The sequence below is a fragment of the Pinus tabuliformis genome, chromosome Q (assembly GCF_031772625.1).
Source record: "Pinus tabuliformis cultivar Carrire ecotype Pingquan chromosome Q, CPIR1, whole genome shotgun sequence".
NCBI lineage: Eukaryota > Viridiplantae > Streptophyta > Pinopsida > Pinales > Pinaceae > Pinus > Pinus tabuliformis.
This window is the reverse complement of record NC_142296.1, coordinates 965,764,014-965,775,699: the sequence shown is the minus strand read 5'-3', so window position 1 is coordinate 965,775,699 and position 11,686 is coordinate 965,764,014. Positions and strand designations below refer to the sequence as shown.

At 38.7% G+C, this 11,686-nt stretch overlaps 1 pseudogene across 6 annotated transcripts; it reads left to right on the top strand.

Moving 5' to 3' along the window:
- The first annotated feature begins 200 nt into the window (after window positions 1-200).
- On the top strand, window positions 201-2,618 carry LOC149222694 (PRA1 family protein B3 pseudogene; annotated as a pseudogene). 6 transcript variants are annotated; one of them, XR_016248906.1, is made up of 3 exons: window positions 201-585; window positions 961-1,032; window positions 1,224-2,618. The product of XR_016248906.1 is annotated as a PRA1 family protein B3 pseudogene, transcript variant X5 (transcript). The 6 variants fall into 6 exon arrangements; XR_016248903.1 differs by having other exon boundaries at window positions 961-1,044; XR_016248904.1 differs by having other exon boundaries at window positions 202-585; window positions 1,199-2,618.
- Window positions 2,619-11,686: the final 9,068 nt, after the last annotated feature.

The window sequence follows — 11,686 nt, the reverse complement described above, 5'->3', positions numbered from 1 at the left end:
AATATATGAAAATTTTCAACATAATTATTTATTGAATAGTAATTTTTTAATGAAAACTTTATTAGTGAAGGGTTAATTTATTATGAGAACATCACTCTTGAACGGCAAAATTTTTAATATAACGTTTCTTGACGGGAAGAATAAGGATCCAAAACGTCAAAAAAAAAATTGTATGACGGGTAAAGAGAAATCCAAATTCCAACCCTGGTTACGATTCCACTATCGAGCAAGGTCTTTAACATGGAATTTGTGTTTTCGGTGGGAAGCTTCAGCTTTTGTGCTGTTTTCTTCCACGGTGACACCCCTTAAGACAAAAGCATTCATTTCACGCGCTCGCCCCCAAAGCCAGATTTATCGTCCTGTGCTGCAAATTTATTTGTTGGTGCTGCGTGCTCTTAATGCCGAAGCCTGCCAAAACCAACCAGCAGAATCTTACAAATAGCATATAAATCGAATATGGTCCGACTGTTTCACTTGATAATGGAGATTTCTTCGAAGAATTCAATCCATTCCATACCCCCCGGTTCCGTCAAAGGCGACAAGTGATCAGTTTTACTAAAGAGCATTTACATTCGCGCTCGAGAGGTAAATTGTCTTTTTCAAAACCTTTACACTCGTGATCTGACTGAATTGTTTGGTTACCATTCATTATCAGAATGTGGTAAAATAATGGCAATATCTCGATTCTCATGAACAGAACGAATGATCCATTTTCCATTGCCAAAGCTTTGATTTCATCTTCGTCTACCTTATTTAGTTCGTATTCTTCAATTTTGTCATACTGCACCGTCAAATTTGTCAAAATCTTGTAAAGATTGGGGAATATGCTCTGTAAAGAAGTAAAATTCGACTTGATGTTGAACATCGATCCGTCTGAAGTTTTCTTGAAATGGCATATAGCTTTAGCTTAACGCTTAAATGCTCTACTTCCTTAGCTTTGTTGAAAACCTTTTTCCCCAGGATTTGCAATCGAATTGGACGGAAGAGGATAAAAGATCCTTAATAAGTTAGAGCATTTGGCTGAGAGATCAGGTGTTGCATTTGGTTAAGATTTGCCTTATTGTACATATTTGGCCTTGAATTTCATTTTATAGAGGAGAGACAATCTTTTCACAGTATTTTAATGCAAATCTATGGAAGGCAGTACAGATCTAGAAATTGCTTATACTAATGCTTAAGTTTTTGCAAAATCTTACAGAAAAATACCGTTGAACTTGTAACAGAACCGTCGAAGAACTTGTCCAGGAATTTGATTAAAGATCCATTAAGTGCGGCAAGAGGGACTGCAGAATGGCAGCTTCAAAATTCCCTTCGACGTCAGCTTCAACTCCAATCCTTCCCATATCTCAACCTCTACTCTCCAGCCCTGCGGCTCGAGTTTTCCTGTCCAAAGTCTCAGAAGGGGTTAAAAATGCAATGTACCATCGTCGGCCATGGCTGGAACTCGTGGATCACAACGCCTTCTCCAAACCTGAGTCCCTCGTTGAGGCAACATCCAGAATTCGGAGAAACTGGACCTATTTCCGCATTAATTATGTGATTATGCTCTGTTCCGTGGTAGCCTTCAGCCTGCTTTCGCATCTTGTTTCACTCTTCTTGCTCCTGGTCTTGTTGGGCGGTTGGTCTTTTCTATACTTTTTCCGCACAGAGCCTCTGGTGTTGTATGGCAGAAGGTTCAGCGAGAGAGAAATTCTGGGGATTCTGTCAGTCCTCAGTATCGTGATTGTGTTTTTGACGGATGTTGGGTCCGTGCTTATTTCTTCCCTCATGTTTGGTATGGCGATTATTTGCGTGCACGGTGCATTCAGGGCGCCTGAGGATCTCTTCTTGGAGGAGCAGTCTGCAACAGCTGGTTTCATGTCTTTCACCGCTAATGCCCCTGTTCAGCCGGCCGTTGCCACCTATGTCTAACTGGAAGATCGGAGCATTATTTTCGTTTTGTGGTTGGAAGTTGGAACTTCATGCCATATGTATCAATTCACACACTCAGAAATCCAATCCTCAGAAAAAAAATAAAAAAATGTTCGATTCCTTTAGGTCCCAATATATTTCTGTTCCCCTGTTTCTCTAAAAAATTTGTTAGTTCCAAATTTATTGACGAAGTCCTCTGTTTCTGGCTTCTGTGTGGAGAATAATGTCGAATCTAATTCATTCTGTAGATTTTCTTTTCAATCCTGGCCTAACACTTTTTGCTATACTTGCCAAATGGGCAATGGCTAGCCCGAGGAAGAAATCATGAATTGTGAACCAGAAATTGATTTTTTTTTTGTGTAATGGTTGCCAGCTACGAGTGCAGCATCGCTACTTTCATATCTACTCCATTCACCATGAAATTTCTGCAGATCCATAGCAAATACTCGCCATAAAACCAGTTTCCATTTCCAATTTGAAAATTCTACAGTCCAATATAATGAAATTTCAGCGGTTTTATTTTTACAGATTTACACATCAGGAGACTTTTCATATGTTGATAATGCACCTCATTCATTTCTATTTTGTGGTATTATATTGAGCCAGGTCATCAGACATTCAGTAAAGCAATATTATGGCAAATGAAATGATTGCTGTGGGAAGCTTTGGCTTCCAGATTGGCAAATTCTTGACTCTAATTTATTGCATGGCTCAGTTGGTTTGAATGTTAATCATTTCCCTTCTGCATTCTTATTTGCATATCAGGATTTATTCGGTGGATACCTTTCTTCTTCTGAGCAGGATGCAGGATTTTTATGGTGGATACCTTCTTCTAAACAACAGTGCTCTGTTCTATATCTTTTAAATTTGAAGTAGAAAATGATTTCAGAATTGTGTCATAGCAGTGGTGAGTGGTGATTGTTTTGAACCTGGGCATTTTGAGTTTCTGTATTTATTCAGGTTCTTTAGATTTTTAGAACAATTCAAAATCTATAATTTACATAGAGATACCAATACACTTTGGTATCTCACTCATATGTGATATTATAAATATATCAAATTGTAAATATACCAATACAATTTGATCTGTCAGAATATTTCAAAACCTATAATCTACATAAAAATACCAATACAATTTGATCAGTCAGAATATTTCAAAATCTAGAATCTACATAAAGATTTTACTTTTCAGCAGGAAAAAACCATCTGTTATATATTATGATTAAAACAGTGCATACATATGATGGACAGATCGTCCTCACAAATCCTGTGATATCCACAATTTGACTACATGGAGGAGTAAATACTCTTCATACAAACATCTGAAACTGTATGCTAATATAAAACAGAGACTATGAATCTATATACGCTTTGCCCCATCCACAATATATCACAGATTCACACTATGGGAATCTATAAGACTAGAATGTATCTCGGATCATTTACATGTTCTGTATATAACTACATTAAAGTAGTCATTCCTTTTTCTTTTCTATACAAAACCAAATACAAAAATTGTACAAAACTTTAACAAAAAAGACACAAAGATTTTCAAGAAACTTATCTGTATTGATGTTCTACTTTTTTGTCTTCTGTAATCTATTTTGGTAGCTTGACATTTTCTACTTCTGTCTCGTCTGATCCTATTTTTATCAGGACATGCATACCTTTTTCTGTGGCTAGTAATCCTTTCTTTGACAATTCATCCGCAATCTTATTGTGTGCCCTACTAATATGATGAATGGAAAGATGATGAAGAGTATTCCATATGATTTGTATACGCTTCAGCCAGCCTTCTAAGGAATTTTGCTGGATGTTATTCTTCCCCTTAATATGATCTATCATACATTTGGAATCCCCATAAATTTGTATTTGAGGGATATCCAAATATTTGATAGACCATAGTGATCCCCATAAAGCTATAGCTTTTGCTTTCATACTTGTTCCCTCTCCCACATTCCAGTGAATCCGGAACTCTTGTTCTTCTGATAGCTTTATCTACATTTCGCACCCACATCTCCCTCCTTGAGCTGCCCCATCGAAAAACCCCACCGGGTAATTGGTGACTTAAACCCTCCCCTTTTCTGCCTTCCTATTTTTTTTAATGCCGTCGTTCTGATCTGATATAACCCACTGTTCTATGAGTTCACAGATTACATTTTCTCTCCATCTATTGGAACCAAAAATCAATTGATTTCGACCTTTCTAGATTTCTCAGAAAACAACCAAAGTGAGCAGTCACCTACTTTTGCTTTGGGTACTCCACCATTTTGAACATTCCTCAATTGTATTAAACTGTATGAATGGAATCTGCAACTTGGTGGTGAAGTGTTTTTAGATACTAACAGATCTAGGACAATGTAAGAATAAATGCCCATTATCCTCATGATTGTTCCTACACAGATGACATATCCCAAGACCATGATGATTCTTCTTTTGTAAGTTTGCTCATGTGAGATTCTTATTATGCCAAGTTAGCCAAAGGAAAATGATAATTTTTATAGGAATATTGTTAAAATTGGCAACTAGGGCCAAACTCCATGTGGGTCATCTTATTAATGGAAGATGATATTTTTCTTGGATCTCTCTTATCGAGAGGTGTAGGATTGATCTAAAGATCATTTCATTCCGATAAGTATTCATGGAGATATGAATTTATGTGTTATGGGACAATTCGTCAAGGTCGGCTAGCAACCAAATAAACTCCACTTGTGCTCAATGTTTTAGTATAAACAGAGGTGGCCTTCAAGTCATTTTCAACACACTTGGGATCTCTTCCTCTCTACTTGTCTTTGGGTTTTAGTAGGAGGAGAAATCCTAAGGGATAATGTTGCCCTAATCTAGAGGGCAGAAGACGGAACCAATGTTGCATTAATCGTTATTGGGATTAAATCGGCGCGCGGAAAAAATCAGGAAAAATCGTAACATACAAAAATATTCATTTTTTTTTTCAATTTTTTTAATATCTAAAACATCTACAACATAAAATAAATACATTGACACATAAATATGATCAAAGAACTAATACATAAGATGTTTAATATCATTTCTAGTGCCACATCACACATAACAGTGAATCATGTCCTGAATAGTAAGTCCTGACTCATGACTCCCAGTTCAGCCTCAAAATATCAACAAAAAATATAATAATGTATCTCATATCATGAGTCATAATGTCATATACAATGAAATGAACCAAATAACTAAAGTCTAATACTACTGATTTCCTTTGCCCCTCAAGATGTAGATGACAGATGTCGGTGGAGTTGGCAGTGGACTCTGCTGTGCTCTAGAAGCTGAAGAACTATGAGCTACAGGAGGTAGACCACGTCCTCTACTGGTGATAGGGGTAGCTTGGGTAGGTTGTGTCACCTTATCCTCTTCATAATTTTTTTTTTTCTATCTTTTATTATATTTTTCGCGTTTTTCCCCAAAAAATCGCGATTTTTTCATAAAAATCACCGGAAAAAAACATACATGTATTTATCGGCCGATAATATCGCCGATTTCAAAAACTTGCGATTTTAAGAAATAATCGCGATTAGTGCAACACTGGCCAGAACAACTGGAACTGCTGGGAATTGCCGGAACTACCGGAACTGCCGGGAACAGCGGGAACAGTCGGAACCGTCGGGCATTGCCGGAACTTCCGGAACTTCCGGAAGTGCCGGGAACGACCGGAACAACCGGAACTGCCGGAATTGTCGGGAACTGTTGGAGCATCTATCTCCGAAGGAGAGCAACATGCAAGGGGCAACAAACTAACATTGGGATAGTTGTATGGTACTTAGCAACAAATACAGCAAGCATGCAAGGGAAAACTAGCATGCAACATCAAGCATGCTAAGGACAACAAGCATGCTAGGGACAACAAGCAAGCAAGGGACAACAAGCAAGCAAGATGCAGCCAACACATAGGTCAGTATGGCAACATGGTGCAACAATGGCACATAATGTAATATAGTGATGGGCAAAGTCATGATTAATGAAGCGTGATGAGATGCAACATAGTGATGATGGGTGTAGCATGGTGCAGCGTGGTGAGGTGCAACATGATGACGAAATGCAGCACAATGATAGGTGAAGGAGTCACCTTGGAGAATCAGTTGAAGCAACATGTCTTCAACTGATCTCATGTATCATCTTCTTAGTGATGATCTATGCTCTTATCTAGATAAGTCAAAGTGTTGACTTCTGTTGTAAACGTACTATCTCTCTCTTTGCTGAACTATTGAAGAACATATAAGAAGAATTGATCAAGGGTTTCCCCACATTGGGGTTTGTCCTTCGCTAGCGCCACATCTTGTGTCCTCTTGTCTTGTCTTGTCTTCTGCGATTTATGTTTATGTTTTATCTGCAGTTTACGTTAATACTGATGTGATTGCTAATCTAGAAAAGATATTGAGCTAACTGTGAAAATTGAAATAAATTGCTCTAAGCATAGAACATACTTAAAATTAACATGGTATCAGAGCTGAGGTGAAGACAATGCCCAAGAAAGGGTGAAAGAGCAATCACCGAAGATAGTTGGGAAAGGACAAAAGGATCAGTGGATTCCTCATCCCTCTTCAAATTCACCAAGGGTGAAGTCGAAGCAGAGAATATTATCAAAATGGCGCAGAAAAAGTTTTTGATAGCCTACCTAAAGATCACTTCAATGGGAAGTTCGGATCTAAGGGTGGAAGGAAAGGAAGATGCCTTGGTTGTAATAAGTTTGGTCATTATGCGAAGGAGTGTCTGAGGTAGGGAGACATCACTCGATGATGATAACAATCATTCCAGGGACATCTTCAATGATCAGAGGAATGACAGGTAATGCAAGTCATCAAGGAAACGACCGACTCTTCAGAGAAAGAAAGGAACCCCAGGTATGAAGAATCAAATGTTGTTTCTGATAAGATAAAAGAAGAGTTATCTTGTATTGGCCCTCTCCTTCAGATTCTTTGGGAATCTAGCTTATTGATCGTAGTGCTTCAAGGCACCTCATCGGATAGAAGGGTGCTCTCTCAAATTTGGTAGAGATGGAAACAATCATGGGATTATACTTGGAGTCGATGCCACCTATCCCGGAAAGGGTGTAGGGAACATTACCCCTCAATTGAATGAGGGTAACTCTATTCATTTACAAGAATCTTTTTTATGTACCTAATCGTAAGAAGAACCTGGTGTCCATTTCGGTAATGGAAGTCAAAGGTTACAGGGTGGCACTCATCGATGGAAAGGTACGTGTTTGAAAATAGAATTTTCAAAGATGTTTTTGAGTTTAGGGTTGTATCAAGTTGCAGAAAGTCCACTGCGAACCATGTCCATTGACACATAGCATCTGAGGTCTGTGAGTCAGATGGTGACAGGGATGCCTGAATTCAAAAAGAGCATGAAAGTACATGTCTGAGATGTACCGAAGGAAAATCTTACAAGGGGACCATTCCCCTCATGTAGTAGGTCCACAGGTTTGGAACAACTCGAGGAGTTTGAGATTCATGATCGGGAATCTCATGTATACACGTGGAAGAAAGCCCTCTATGGCTTGAAGCAAAACACCCCAGGCGTAGTATGAGAGGATTGATAGCTGTCTGATGAAGCTGAGATTCACTAGGAGTGAAACTGATCCAAACCATTGCTCGAAGGTTGTGGATGATCGACCTATCATACCAATACCTTCTGAGGGCGACCTATTTTTGACAGGTGCAGACCCTCTCATTTGCAGAAGTAAGAGGGAGTTGGATTCCTAATGTGGAATGGTAAACAACAAGCTCGTGACTACCTCGAGGATCTTAACTTTTAGAAGTTATATGGTGTTGATGCCGGACCAGATTTGGGAAATGCCTCTGAGTTTCATAAACTCATTTGCATTGATGTTCTTGGTGAACTTCTGTCCGGACATATGTTTTGCAGTTAGCATGGTGAACTCATATTTGGTTGAGCCTCATTCGATTGGTGACAAGAATCTTCTGAGATATCTTCGGGGCACAATCTCTCATGGATTGAGATACATTGCCGGAAATATGAAATTGCATGATTATTCGAATGTTGACTGGGCAGGTAGTGTGGAAGATCACTAGAGCACTTCTCAGTGCTGGTTCTATTTGGATTTTGCTTCGATATCATGGATGCGTAGGAAGCAGAAGTCGGTTGCTATAAGCACCACTGAGACCGAATACATAGCTACGAGTATGATCTCGTGTGAAGCTGCATGGTTGCAGAATCTCTTAAGTGAGTTGTTTGTACACATGATGAATACCACTATGATTTTCTATGACAACCAGAGGGAGGATTCGATTATTCAGGAATCCCGTATTCGATGATTTCTCCAGCAGATAGACATCAGATATTGCCTTATCTAGGATATGGTAAGTCGATGAGCGAGGAGGCTCCATCACATTGACACTGATGTACAAGTCGCAGACATTTTGTCAAAGCCCCTGGGAAAGATCAAATATGTTACTTTCCCGAATGACTTGGAGTCATTGAGAGACCTTCTTATAAGGGTCCAACATTTTGCATGCATTGAGCTCTGGGAGCTCTGGGGGGCTTGGGGTACTTACTGGAGCAACATACGACCACAGGGTGACTCATCCTCCCCTGGTGGTGCGCTATGTACAGGATGACAGGTTCAACCTTCCCCTGTGATACCCCATGGCGACTATGGAATAGGATGATTAGTTCTCCTGTGGGCCGGGATGATTAGTTTTCCCATGGCAACTATGGAACAAGATGATTAGTTCTCTTGTGGGTCGGGATGATTAGTTCTCCCGTGGCAACTATGAAACAAGATGATTAGTTCTCCTGTGGGTCAGGATGATTAATTCTCCTATGGCGACCGTGGGGCAGGATGATTCGTTCTCCTGTGGATAGGATGATTAGTTCTCCTGTCGAGGCATCCTACCCATGTAGTCTGGGACTCATGGGAAGTACCTCTCGTTTGATCAATGAGCAGGGAAATGGGGTTAGGGACCATAGTAATGGATGCATCATTGTATCTACCACACTTCCTCTGCTAGGATGACCTCCATTGATCTGGGATCAACATGAGTGGTTTGACACACTCTCTTGTGATATTGGTCTGGGATCAATAAAACTGACTTCGGGTCAGTAAGAGTGATGTGACACACTATTCAGATGAAATTGACTTCGGGTCAGTAGAGAATGGTATGAGACATTCTCGATCAATTCTTCTTCTTCATGGTTCAGCAGAGCAGAGCAGAGCTCAAAAGAGCAGAGTAGTGCAGGGCACTAATGGTAGAGATAGTACAGTCGAACATATGGATCAGCGGGGAACGTTGAGATGGAGTGTTAAAATTGGCAACTAGGGCCAAACTCCATGTGTGTCATCTTATTAATGGAAGATGATATTTTTCTTGGATCCCTCTCATCGAGAGGTGTACGATTGATCTAAATATCATCTGATTCCGATAAGTATTCATGGAGATATGAATTTATTTGTGTTATGGGACAATTTGTCAAGGTCGGCCAACGACCAAATAAACCCCACTTGTGCTCAACATTTTAGTATAAATAGAGGTGGCCTTCAAGTAATTTTCAACACACTTGGGATCTCTTCCTCTCTACTTGTCTTTGGATTTTAGTAGGAGGAGAGATCCTAAGGGATAACGCTGCCCTAATCTAGAGGGTAGAAGCCAGAACTACCGAGAACTGCTAGAATTGTTGGAACAGCCAGAACTGCCGGAACAGCCGGGAATTGCCGGAACAGTCGGAACTGCCAAAACTGCTAGGACAGTCGGGAACTGCCGAAATAGCCGGGAACAGCTGGAACAGTCGGAACAACCAGAACTGCGGGGAACTGCCGGGAATAGCCGGAACTGTCGGGAATAGCCGGAACAACCGAAATTGTCGGAACAACCCGGAATAGCCAGAACTACCAGAATTGTCGGGAACTGTTGGAGCATCTATCTCTGAAGGAGAGCAACATGCAAGGGACAACTAACTAACATTGGGACAATTGTATGGTACTTAGCAACAAATACACCAAGCATGGAATGTTACAGCTAGCATGCAACATCAAGCATGCTAAGTACAACAAGCATGCCAGGGACAACAAGCAAGCAAGGGACAACAAGCAAGCAAGATGCAGCCAACACATAGGTCAGTATGACAACATGGTGTAGCAATGGCACATAATGTAATATAGTGATGGGTAAAGTCATGATTAATGAAACATGATGAGATGCAACATAGTGATGATGGGTGCAGCATGGTGCAGCGTGGTGAGGTGCAGCATGATGACAAAATGCAACACAATGATAGGTGAAGGAGTCACCTTGGAGAATCAGTTGAAGCAACATGTCTTCAACTGATCTCATGTATCATCTTCTTAGTGATGATCTATGCTCTTATCTAGATAAGTCAAAGTGTTGACTTTTGTTGTAAACGTACTATCTCTCACTCTCTGCTGAACTATTGAAGAACATATAAGAAGAATTGATCAAGGGTTTCCCCACATTGGGGTTTGTCCTTCGCTAGCGCCACATCTTGTGTCCTCTAGTCTTGTCTTGTCTTCTGTGATTTATGTTTATGTTCTATCTGCAGTTTACTTTAATACTAATGTGATTGCTAATCTAGAAAAGATATTAAGCTAATTGTGAAAATTGAAATAAATTGCTCTAAGCATAGAACATACCTAAAATTAACAAATATTAATTTGTTGAATTGAGGCTTCTGTGATCCATATCAAATTTATGAGAGATTTTTCGGCGTAAATCACATGATATTTCATTTGTTGACACGTTTCAAACCAACCAGTGTGGTTCATCGTCAGGACAAGTTGAAGAATCAGATCCAGCATTGCATGTTAAATAGTCCCACCAGAACCTCCAACGGCTATAATCCTTGACCAGGCAACGACTATATTGACTAACGGCTATATATGACCGGGGATAGTTAGACGGACCAGGGGTATAAAAATAAGTTAATTTCATAGCTAGTTAGTTATATTATTATTAAACTAAAAGTTAAAGGGACAAATAATTATCTTAGGGGTTTTAAATATATATATATATATATATATATATATATATATATATATATAAAATAAATTAATCTTAAAGGATTATTAAGTAGATAGTTAGTTATAAAAAGTATTAACTAATTAATATAAATATATAATATAAATATTAGAATAAGTCAAGTGTTAGAAAAAATAAGATTTTAAATATTCATATTTAATTAATTGTCACATTAACCTAGATGTATTAACTAATTTAATTGTTTATATGAATTTACCTAAAGGTCTTTACTATTTTATGAAATTTATATATATATATATATATATATATATATATATATATATATATATATATAATATATATATATATTATTATTTTTTATCTATCATTCATATATATATATATATATATATATAAAGATAATAGTTAGTATAAACAAAAATATAATGATAGACTAAGTCAAGTGTTGGAAAGAAAATAGTATAATTAATCGTTTATCTTAATTGTTAAAATTAATATATGATAAAAAAAGGGGACACGAACAAGCCAAAAAACGAGGGAGGGGAGGAAGGGAAGAAAATGACTAGGAAGAGAGTGCTGGGACCCAGCAACTACTAATCTTCCAGCCATTTTCTCTATTGAGATTGCTCGGCCTTTTCTCAATCTCAAGGGCTTCCATAAATTTCTGATGATGGAATTGGGAAACTCTAGCAATCACACTAGCCTCCTCAATACACACATGATGCTTGGTTCTTTCCGCATGTTTAGCTAAAGCGGAAGACTTGGTTCTCCTGTGTTTAAGGTCAGTTGCA